We start from the raw sequence: 11212 nt of genomic DNA on the forward strand, positions 1-11212 counted from the left end.
TACAGATTTCAAAGCCGAGCAGTGATGCAGGGAAGAGACCCCTGGGCATTTGGGCCAGGGCATGTCCCCGCTCCCTAAGGGCAGAATCACCCCAGGAACAAAGCCCAGAGCAGGGGGACACCAGGTCTCCTGCCCCAGAACATGGTGTCATCTCCCAGCTTCTGCTGTTCCGTAGGTTGCCAGGGAAGCCCTCCTCGGTGCCGCAGAACTGCTCAGGTGGAAACAGCTCAAACACCTGGTGCAGACAGAGCAGACATGGCGGATTGGAGAGAGCTTGGTGAGGACAACCCCCAAGGCCCAGGGCCCAGGCTGGACAGGGTGCCCCACATGTCTGTGCTGTGGGCTCTGCAGATGTGCCTCGCCTGTCCTGCTGCAGCCCCGAGCTGCATCCTTGTTCCCTGTCGTCAAGAACAGAGCCCCCAGGGGCTCTTCCCTCTGCCCCGCAGCCAGCGGGAGGGAGGGCTCTCAGCACCCCTGGGACCCCTCCGCCTGTGTCTCTCTCTCAGCCCCACAGGGCTCCTGGCTGGAACACGTGGATGGCCGGGGGGGAAGGGGAATGTGGGTTGTTGTGGGGAGGGACTGGTCCGGCCAGCTGGGGAGGGACAGTGACGTGCTCACACCCTTGTGCTCTCTCCAGCTGGAGCGGGACAGGAGCAGAGCTCAAGAGCTCTTGAGCCTGAGCCTGCCGTACCTGAGGGATGCTCAGGCCAGCTTGCGAGAGGCAGCCGTGAGGTTCATCGGTGAGTCACAGCCCTCGGGTCCCTCTTTCGGCAGCCTGGCCCCAGTCCCCGCTGCTGTCCTGGCACAAGGAGCAGCCCTGTGGCTGCCAGAGCCCCGGCTGCCCCGTGCAGGGCCTTGGCCTCCCCTCCCAGCCCTGCCCACGCAGGTGGCCGTGGTGGCCGCCTCGCTCAGTCCCAGCATCTCGGCTCCTGCTCTCCCCTGGGGTCAGCCCTGATGAGGGGAGGGAGCAGGGGCTGACGGAACTCTGTGCCCAGGGCTGGCTGTGCGGCACCTGAGGGACCCAAGCAAGGAGAGTCTGTCTGAGATCTGCAGCGGTGAGTAGGGAGTGTGGTCGGGAGGGGATGCCTGGGGGTCTCTGCAGCCATGGGAGCTCATCTGGGCTCTGCTTCTTTCTGTTGCAGCCCTTCAGCCCTTGGAGGAGGACAGCGAACCCTTCATCTGCTACCTGGCAACCGAGACCATTGTCATCGTGTGCTCTTCATGGAAGCGGCCAAGATCACGATGGAGCCTGAGAGCCCTGTGCTGCTGGCGCTAAACCAGGTGGAGGAGCAGCTCCTCTTGAGGAAAATGGCTGGATTTTAATAAAGAGCCCTTCTTGAAGTTGGGTCGGATGTCTGCTTTTCCAAGGAACCCAGAACCTCTCTGAGTGCTCTGGTACTTTTGAGAGCACAACCCAGGATCATGGGCAAGGGTGATGTAGCAGACAGGAACACTTGCAATGAGCCGTTCCAGCAGCTGAGATGAATATCACCAAGCCACTGAGGTTTGTTCTTGGAGTCACACACAGAAATGTCAAGTTCTGTCTGCCATCCAAGTCTGAGCTGGCCTTGTGAACTCCTTCTGCACCCAGGGGTGTTCAGAGACAGAATCTTTCCCTGTTGCACATAGAGGCCATACTCTTGGTTTCCCTCTGGCCTCCTGGTGCCACTTCCAAAGGACGGGAGGCACCTCAGCCCTGTGGTGTGTCACCTGCTCTGCACTCATCTGACATGTCCCACATCATGAGGAATGGACACGGGGACCTCAGTTCAAGGAAGCACAACCCAGTGCTGCATTCAGGCGGTTTCCCATAGGATGATTCTGCCAACATGAAGTGACCTCAAGACACTGTCTGTCCCACAGGCCTTCATGGAACCCCCAGGAATAGCTGATGTTGTTTGTGCTCACTTGGGTACATCTCACCTCACATCCAGGATGTGCGTGCTCACATCTCATCTGTACAATGCAGACATGGAGTGCTGACCTAGTCATTCAGTGTCATTCCATGGAGGGAAGAACAATCTCTGTGAGCTGGGAGAGAAGTCAGGGCTAGAAATGGTGGTTGAGAGGGGCCCGTCCATGATGATGCCCTGGGGCAGATTCTGTGGGGTGTCCAGTGAACAGGGGCACAGCCCAGCCCCTGCTCTGCTGGTCCTGCAGGTCTCTGGCAGGAGCCTGGCTGTGAGAGGACGCTGCTGTGTGCCAGCCCTGCACACACACGCTGTTCAGATGTACACTGGGGTTTGAATCTGTGGGACACTATCGTAAGCATATGCTTGAAGATATAAACCATCATGCACTGCCCATAGGAGATCACCTTTCTATCTGGAAAGGCTGTTGTGAGGCCAGCTCTGTCACAGCAGTGCCCATTGCCTGTCCCTGCCTGTGCTCACAGGACTGACACACAGCAGGACGGTGACCAAGCTGCCAGAGCACTCAGGCCTTGCACCAACACAAGGGATGAGAAGGAGAGTGTGGAGTGGAACCAGAACAGCTCTGGAAGAACAAGCGCTGCTGCTCCCTGGCAGTGCTGCCATGCCAGAGCTGTTTTCCCCTCCACCCACGCACAGGAACTGTCCCTGCAGCTCCAAAAAGCCCTTGCAGGAAAGATATACCGAAAAACAAGTCACTAAAGAGCCCTTTATTCTTTTTAGAGACAAGAAGAGCACTGCTGCTCATCTAAGCAGCCAACAGTTATAAAAGAAAAGCCAACAGTGAATTAGAAAGGGGATGACAACATTATCACAATAAGAAAACAACCAACAACACCAGAAAATCCAGTTGACAGGCTGGGCTTATAATTAGCTACATTAAAACTCCTATATAGAAGAAGATGGGCAGTTTATTGCTTCAGAAAACACAAGGATATGAGTTTCCATAGGGCATCCTTGAGCTGCTGGTTCCTCATGCTGTAGATGAGGGGGTTCACTGCTGGAGGAACCACTGAGTACAGAACAGACACCACCAGATCCAGGGATGGGGAGGAGATGGAGAGGGGCTTCAGGTAGGTAAACGTGCCAGTGCTGACAAACAGAGAGACCACGGCCAGGTGAGGGAGGCAGGTGGAAAAGGCTTTGTGCCGTCCCTGCTCAGAGGGGATCCTCAGCACGGCCCTGAAGATCTGCACATAGGACAGGATGATGAACACAAAACACATGAAAACTAAACATACACTAAACACAATAAGCCCAAGTTCCCTGAGGTAGGAGTGTGAGCAGGAAAGCCTGAGGATCTGGGGGATTTCACAGAAGAACTGGCCCAGGGCATTGCCCTTGCACAGGGGCAGTGAAAATGTATTGGCCTTGTGCAGCAGAGAATAGAGGAACCCAGTGGCCCAGGCAGCTGCTGCCATGTGGACACAAGCTCTGCTGCCAGGAGGGTCCCGTAGTGCAGGGGTTTGCAGATGGCAACGTAGCGGTCGTAGGACATGATGGTGAGAAGGGAACACTCTGCACCAAGCAAGAAACAAAATAAGACGACCTGGGCAGCACATCCTGCGTAGGAAATGACCCTGGAATCCCACAGAGAATTGGCCGTGGACTTGGGGAGAATGGTGGAGATGCAGCCCAGGTCGAGGAGGGCGAGGTTGAGCAGGAAGAAGTACATGGGGGTGTGGAGGTGCTGGTCCCAGGCTATGGTGGTGATGATGAGGCCGTTGCCCAGGAGGGCAGCCAGGTAGATGCCCAGGAAGAGCCAGAAGTGCAAGAGCTGCAGCTCCCGTGTGTCTGTGAACGGCAGGAGGAGGAACTGGGTGATGGAGCTGCTGTTGGACATTGGCTGTCTGTGGGCATGAGGACCTGTGCAAGGAGGAAAAGACAGTGACAAGTTAGGGGAGACTTCTCTGAGGAAAATAAACATGCTGTTTCTCATGGAAAACCCCCTCCCTGATGGAGGGATGTTTCCGCTCATTCTCTCTTTCTACCAATTGGGAAAAACAGTTCATCACAGTTTAAAATGCAATTGGGCATCTGGTTTCCATGAACACGTATGGGGAAAAATCCACTGAACTGGTGTCAGAACAAAAAGTGACCCACACTCCCACCCCAACCCCAGAGAGCAAGAGCACCAGGGACAGGTGGAGAAACAGGGAAGGACACTGCAGTGCTACCAGAAAATAAAGCAAGGACAGAAAGGCAGACGGGCATGCTGTGGAACCTTCTCCTGACTGGGCTGTGCTGCTGCCACTCACATAATGACACTGGAGAGCGAGTACTTTTAGCACCTTTTTTGTGTACCACGTTGCAGGAACCCTTCACCTGGAGGTCCAGCTGCTGAGGTGGAGACTCATGACCTGGACCCCACGGCTTTGGGGCAGAAGGTCTGCTGGGGAGGAGAGGAGATCAGGGGTTGCACTGGGAAATGTGTCTGCACTGAAGAGGATGTGAGAGAGGTTTTTAAATCCTGTCCCCAGCATTTCTGGAAGCCGTTAACTCTTACTGCCCACGTCTTTGCTGCCTGCAGCTGTGTCTCTGTCCCTGGTCTGCTCCCTGTCAGTGTCACAGACCCCGTCCCACCCGCTGTGTGCTCAGCTCTGTCCTGCTCACACCTCCTGGCACTGCCCAGGGGCAGCTCTGTGTGTGCAGGGGCTCAGGAGCAGCTCAGACACGTCCTAACGAGAACTGGGGTCTCAGTGTCTTCTCCAAAGAGAGAAATAAATCCCCATCTCCACTGCACACCCAGACAACCAAGAGTGGAAAACTGAAAGCACAGACTCCTTCCCTTGCAGCTGTTGCTGTCTCAATGTCGTTGTTCAGAAGGCCCCTCTGCCATGTCTGTGGGGGATCTGGAGCTCTGAGCAGCCCTGACCCACACAGCCCCCTTCAACCCCACAAGCTCCCTGCCTGCCCTGCCGGGGTCGCTCCTTCCCCCCACAGCTGCTGCCGTGGGATCTCCCGGGCAGGCTGAGCGCTGACCCTGGCAGGCGGCAGAGTCCCTGCCCGGCACAGCCCTGGGGTGCAGGGACCCTGCTCTGCAGGACAGCCCTGGGCACCCCTGGGTGCTCACCCGGCTTCACAGCTGTTCAACATGGCCTGACAAGAGCCCCGTCCTTACAGATCCCACAAGCTGTGCCTGTGCCAGTTTCAGGAGATGCCTCCAGGAGCTACAGCTGCACTGCCCTGCACCAGAGACTTACCATGGCAAGGCTGCAAAGGTTTCTCCTCCAGTGAGCTCTCAGTCATCCTCCCAGTCCTGACCACCTTTAATCTCTCTCTGCCTTGCTCGTCTCCTGAGATCCCCAGGCAGAGCCCTCAGCCCTGCTGCGTGTGCAGAGGAGCTGCTCCTGGACAGAGCTGTCTCTCTGCAGCGCTGCCGCTGCCATGAGCTCCCTGTGTCCCAGGAGCCCAGCCCAGCTCAGCAGCACAGGAGCAGCCCAAGGCACTTTAATGATCCCTCTGGTGGGTTTGGTGCTGAGTCCATGGACCTCAGACCCTGGAGGAAGGTGAAGAAACTTCTCAAGAAGTCAGATTCAGATTCAAACTCCAAAGTTTCTTGTACTGTTAATGGGTCCCACTGAGGGAACCTACTGAGAAACAATATCCGGGTTTAGTTAGAGAAGAAAACTGGAGGTCAGGAAAAGCAAAGATATCTCTGATGCTGAGGAAACCTGGATGTGTTTCTTTAACCAAAAGCCAAGCCCTGACCCCCAGCCCTGGGAAGTCAGAACCTGTCTCTCCCACATTGCCCAGGGCCCTTCCTGGGACAGTGTGATGTGGGGCTGTGCAAGGCCAAGGGCAGGACTATGGTCCCACACCTCCCAGGTTCCTGGCTGGGGACAAGGAGGCCATGAGGCCCCTGTGCTGAAAGGACAAGGTGTCTCCTCACAGGCATCAGAGGTGGAGACAACAGCCACAGCCAAGGGGAGAAGGAGCTCATGTCTGGTGGGGCTTTCAGCCTCTTTACATCCCGTGATCATCTCCACGACAGCCTGTCCTGTGCTGTGACATCCCCTGCACCTCTGTCCCTGCAGGCTGGAGACATCCCCCCTGCTGCCCACCTTGCTCTTGTCTGAGCACCTTCCTTCCTTTGCTGAGGTCTCTCCATCCTCCCCAGCTGTTCCTTGAAGCACAAAGCCTTGGGCTGATGCAGACTTCCTCTGCTGACCTGCTCCTCCACAGAACTGCCCTTCCATCACATTCCTTTCTGCTCATGTCCAGCCTGGACCTCCCCAGCTGCACTTTGGGCCATTATTTCTTTCTCATGCTCTTTCCCACTATGCAGAAAACCTCCACCATCTCTGAAACGACCCTTCAAGCACTCTCAGGCTACTCCTGCACTGCTGCAGCCTCCCCAGCGCTGCTGGGCCAAAGCAGCCCAGGTCCCTCAGCACCTCACACCATGTAAACAAGGTCCTGAACCTGCCTTGGCACAGCCCTGCACTCTGCAGTTCCTCCCTGCTTCTCCAAACTGGGAAGCCGCACACTGGCACACACCCGTGTGTGTGGGTCACACCAGTGCTGAACCGAATGGGATGAGAACTGCAGGTGTCTGGGTCCCCACGCTCCTCCTCATGCAGCCCCGTGTGCAGCTGCCTTGTTCATGGTGAGCGTGCACCATGGGCTGGTGTGGGGACCTTGTAGTGCCCAGGCCCTTCTCCTCAGGGTCACTGCTCAGCGTGTCAGGTCCTGCTCTGTCCTGATGGATGGGGTTATTCTCCTGCCCCAATACAGAACTGGCCACTTAACCTTTTAAAATTATGATATTCCTGATGGTGGAACCCCAAAGTTTCTCAAGGTCTGGACTCTCCCTGGACTGCTGCAGCCACAGTCCCTCCACTTCTGGCCAGGGCAGGGGCCACTCGCCCAGAGAGTCCCCGGTGCCCCTTGAAGAAAAGGTGCCCCAGCCTCCAGGACTCTCCTGAGCCCAGAAAGAGGCCACTACAATGGCAGCAGTAGCAGGTTCCATCAAGAGTTTATTCAAAAAAAGGAAAGAATTTCCAATTTCCCTAGCACAGTCTTTCAGTGCTGCTTTCTCCTCCTTATCCTGCTGCCTCTCCCTGAGTGCTGTGCCCCACTATCGGTGGCACCAGATCGGGGGACATGGCCATCTGCCCCCACAGCCCCAGGGCCTTGTCATTGGTACTCTCACTCACAATGAAAACCCATGATACCACATAAAGGAGCTCCATAGATCCAAGCAACTTCTTCGCTTTGAGGGAATCCCACTCCTGATCCTTCCAGCCCATCTCTCCTGAAAAGCCTGTACCCACCCATGGCAGCACCCCAAGCTGTGTGACTTGTCCCACACGCCTTGGTGGTTACTCCATGGATGTCAAACAGCACAGGCTGCAGCTTATCCTGGCTGTGCCTTCCAAGTGCATTGTCTGTATGTGAGAGCCTTGGCACCTCACGTAACACTGCAGGCCTGTAATTGGCATTAAAGGGAATAACTGCCCTGAATTTGATTTGTCAATAGAATTATAGAATAATTTAAGCTGGAAGAGACCCTCAGGATCATCGAGTCCAACAATACCCCAACTCTAGCACTAAACCATGTCCCTAAGAAATCCACTAAACATCCTTTAAACCCCTCCAGGGATGGTGACTCCACCACTTCCCTGAGCAGCCTGTTCCAATGCTTCACAACCTTTTCCATGAAGAAATGCCTCCTAATATCCAATCTGAACCTTCTCTGGCACAACTTAAGGCCATTTCCTCTCACCCTATCACTTGCTACTTGGGAGAAGAGACCAACAACCTCTATGTTGTAGACAGCAATGAGGTCTCCCCTCAGTGTCTTTTTTTCCAGGCTAAACACCCTCAGGTCTCTCAGCCACTCCCCATCACACTTGTGCTTCAGCCTCCTCACTAGCTCCATTTCCTTCTCTGAGCTTGTTCCAGCACCTCAAGGTCTTTCGTGTCGTGAGGGGGCAGAACTGACCCCAGGATTCAAGATGCAGCCTCACCAGTGCCCAGTACAGGGATGGTCACTGCTGGCAACACTATTCCAGCCAGGAAGCTGTTGGCCTTTTTGGCCACCTGGGCACACGCTGGTTCATATTCACCTGCTATTTACCAACACCCCCAGGTCCTTTTCCACCAGGCAGCTTTCCAGACACTCTTCCCTGGGCCTGTAGCACTGCCTGGGTTATGTGCTCAAGGCACTGGGAACGGGAGAGAAGGGCTGGACTGGGAGCAGGGTAAGTGGGAAGAAAGCAGGAGGAGCAGACAAGGCGGGCAGTGCTGAGAGCTGGAGAGGGTCACTGTGTTGTGGTCGCTGCTGGGCAGCAGCACTGCAGATGGAACACGGGCCGTGACATCACACCTCGGTTGCATGGGCACTCTGGTGTCAGCTGAGCAGCAGGGATGGGGATGACCCCCTCTCAATGATGGTTGTGGATGTACTAACCTGCCTTTGCACCAAATTCATAATCCCAACCAGTTATACTTCGGTGCTGCCTTGAGCGGTTCTTCCCAACTGCCCCGTCACGCGCGGCAGCCATCCTCACCTCTCAGAAATGTTGTTCTCCAGCTGGTTCCTGCAGTAGCTGAAGTTCACCTCCCTGTTCATGGCCATCCCTTGCAGGCTCTGATCTCGCTCTGCCCCTGTACAGCACAGCCACTCTTCCATGTGGGCACGAATGGCACTGCAAGGCGGAACCTGGGTAGAATCAAGGAAGACTCTAAAGCTCTGGGGGTGTCAGTGAATTAAAGTGGTGCCCAAGTCATCTTCTCCTCCATTCTACCATTCGGAGGAGAGGGGGCAGCCAGAAATGTATAATGCACATCAACTCCTGGCTTTGTGGCTGGTGCCGTCCTGAAGGGTTTTGGCTTTTACTGCAATTGGACATTCTTTGATGACTGGAGTGGATTATTGAAGCAGTTTAACTAAGTTGTTCTTTCAACATTGGGGACACAGAGGGAACAGTGTCTGATTTCACAGAATCACAGAATCACAGAATCGACCGGGTTGGAAAAGACCTCAGAGATCATCGAGTCCAACCCTTGGTCCAACTCTAGTCCGTTTATTAGATCATGGCACTAAGTGCCATGTCCAATCTCAGTTTAAAAACCTCCAGGGACGGCGAGTCCACCACCTCCCTGGGCAGGCCATTCCAATGCCTGACCACTCTCTCTGTAAGGAATTTCTTTCTAATATCCAGCCTAAATTTCCCCTGGCAGAGTTTAAGCCCATACCCCCTTAAGCTGCTGGGCGGGCCCGGGTTTGTTTTGGTCTGATAAATGCACGCGTCCCCGGAGGTCGGCGCTCGTAACTGTATTTATTAACTGTAATTGCAGGAGGAACTTTGAGAGGCACAAGTTGATGAGAAGCTTGGTGCTTGGCCTGGAAGATAAAGCTAAGCCCTTGTCTTAAATAAAATAAATAGTGACATAGTTTTTTCTCAAATAGAAGTGTGGAGAAGTTTTCTTCTCACATGCAAAAGCTTCCAACTGAATGACCTCCAGTTTTGGGAGTGCTCTGCAAATGTCATATCCCTGCCAGAGGAATCCAGATGTTGACAATTTAAACTGGCAGCCTTTTAGTCTACCTTTTTTTCCCTGTAGCTACTTCCAAAGTTTATCTGGTACCGTTAGGGAAATTAAAAGAAACAAAGAGCTCTAGACACTTCAGGGATTGGTTTTACCTTTACAGTTTCTTACTTCTAAGCTGATGGCAGGTTTGTATCAGGGTTGTGTTCTGTAATAGAAAACCTATGCTTGTAGTTCAGCCAACAGAGCCTGCGTTACAGAGCTGACATGTGCTAACAGGGATATGATGGGCAGAGATGGGATGTGTTGTCATTTTTGGCCAAGTCACCTATTCCAGAAAGAGTCACTAGTGTAAGAATAGTTGTACTGACAAAATTTTCGGATTGTAATTTTGTCACTGCTTGTATGACATGGCCTTTTCCACCCAAAATAAACATAGTACAAAAAGCTACTGCATAGTTGCCTAATAGCCACTACAGGATCTCCTCTACAGGCTCCTGAGATTTTCATGTGAATCTGTGGGTGGAAAACAGGCACGGGACTAGTGCTGGAAAATCCCTGTATATAGTGGCATGTTTTGTTTATGGCCCCCATAAAAGTCTTTTGAAATTATTATACTTCTGAGATGAATCTTGGCATTTTCCTTACAGACAAGTCTCCTGAGGTGCCCTGGTATGCAGTTTGTAAGGGTCTCTGGGAAACCTTGGGGCTAATTCCTCCTCTTTGCTTAAACTTAAAGATTAACTTAAAGATTAACAAAACAGGGAGAACAGAAGGGTAAATCTGTCTCTGGAGGGGGCAGGAGGAGGGGTTTAAAGCCCATTTGCCCTGGCTTTGTGCTGTCCCCGTCCTGTGCCGCCAGGTCCCCGCTGGGTCTTTCCCCAGGCAGGGACACCCTTAGCGGCTTCCCCTGCGGGTCTTGCTCAGACTGCGAGGCTCTGGGCTCTGGAGGAGCACGGGGAGGGGTCCCCTTCATGGGGGACGTGGCACAAGGGAGGCTTTGGGATGCTTCTCTCGTTGGTGAGCAACACCTGGACTGTGACCCTGTTTCTGCGGCACTTTCTGGGATCATTCCCACACATCCTTCCCCTCTTCTCAGGGGGATGATGACTTAGAAAAGATCTTCTTGGAGTCCCTGAAGAAAGCGCCATATAACACTTCACGTCTGTCAGCATCCGTCCATCCTTCTGCCCTTCTCTGGACCACGATTTTTTTGAGGTTACGCAGTTATTTCTGGAGATCCCGAGGAAAGGGCCCTACTGCACTTCACCTCTACCAGCGTCCCGGCCACTCTCCCTGCCCCGACCACCATTTCTTAGAGGGTTTCTGAGAGAAATGGGTTTAGAAGCCCAAGTCTCTTTCACCTTGTGTTCCCTCCCCTGAGAGGCCCCCAGCCTGGACTGTTTCTTTGCTGTACCTTTTAAGTTGTTTTTTATCTTATAATTAAAGTATCTTTTTAAAGCGCAAACGTCTGAGACTCTGATACAGGGAACCTGGGGTCAAGAACATTTCTGTGACAGTTTGTGCGCATGAATCCACGTGTGGCACTGCTTTGCTGATGGAGCTGGGAAGGAAATACTCGTCCTTCTCTGGAGCCGAAAAACCACACGCGGTGGTTGGAGAAACTGCCAGTTTGACCTGGAAGGATGAAGCCAGAACTTGAGGGCAGAAATCAGTTGCCCCAGCTCCTTGGGTCTGGAGATAGTTCTGGGATGTTATTCTGGTTTTCAAAGGCCATCTTCCAGAAAACAACAATCCCAGTGAAGTGTCCAGGCTGTGTTTCC

At 53.7% G+C, this 11212-nt stretch overlaps 1 pseudogene across 1 annotated transcript; it reads right to left on the reverse strand.

Moving 5' to 3' along the window:
- Positions 1 to 2842: 2842 nt before the first annotated feature.
- LOC309451912 (olfactory receptor 14J1-like) lies at positions 2843 to 3774 on the reverse strand (annotated as a pseudogene). The gene has a single exon. The product of its transcript is annotated as an olfactory receptor 14J1-like (transcript).
- Between the last annotated feature and the right edge of the window lie 7438 nt (positions 3775 to 11212).

The sequence above is a fragment of the Streptopelia decaocto genome (assembly GCF_964273445.1).
Source record: "Streptopelia decaocto genome assembly, contig: HAP1_SCAFFOLD_89, whole genome shotgun sequence".
NCBI lineage: Eukaryota > Metazoa > Chordata > Aves > Columbiformes > Columbidae > Streptopelia > Streptopelia decaocto.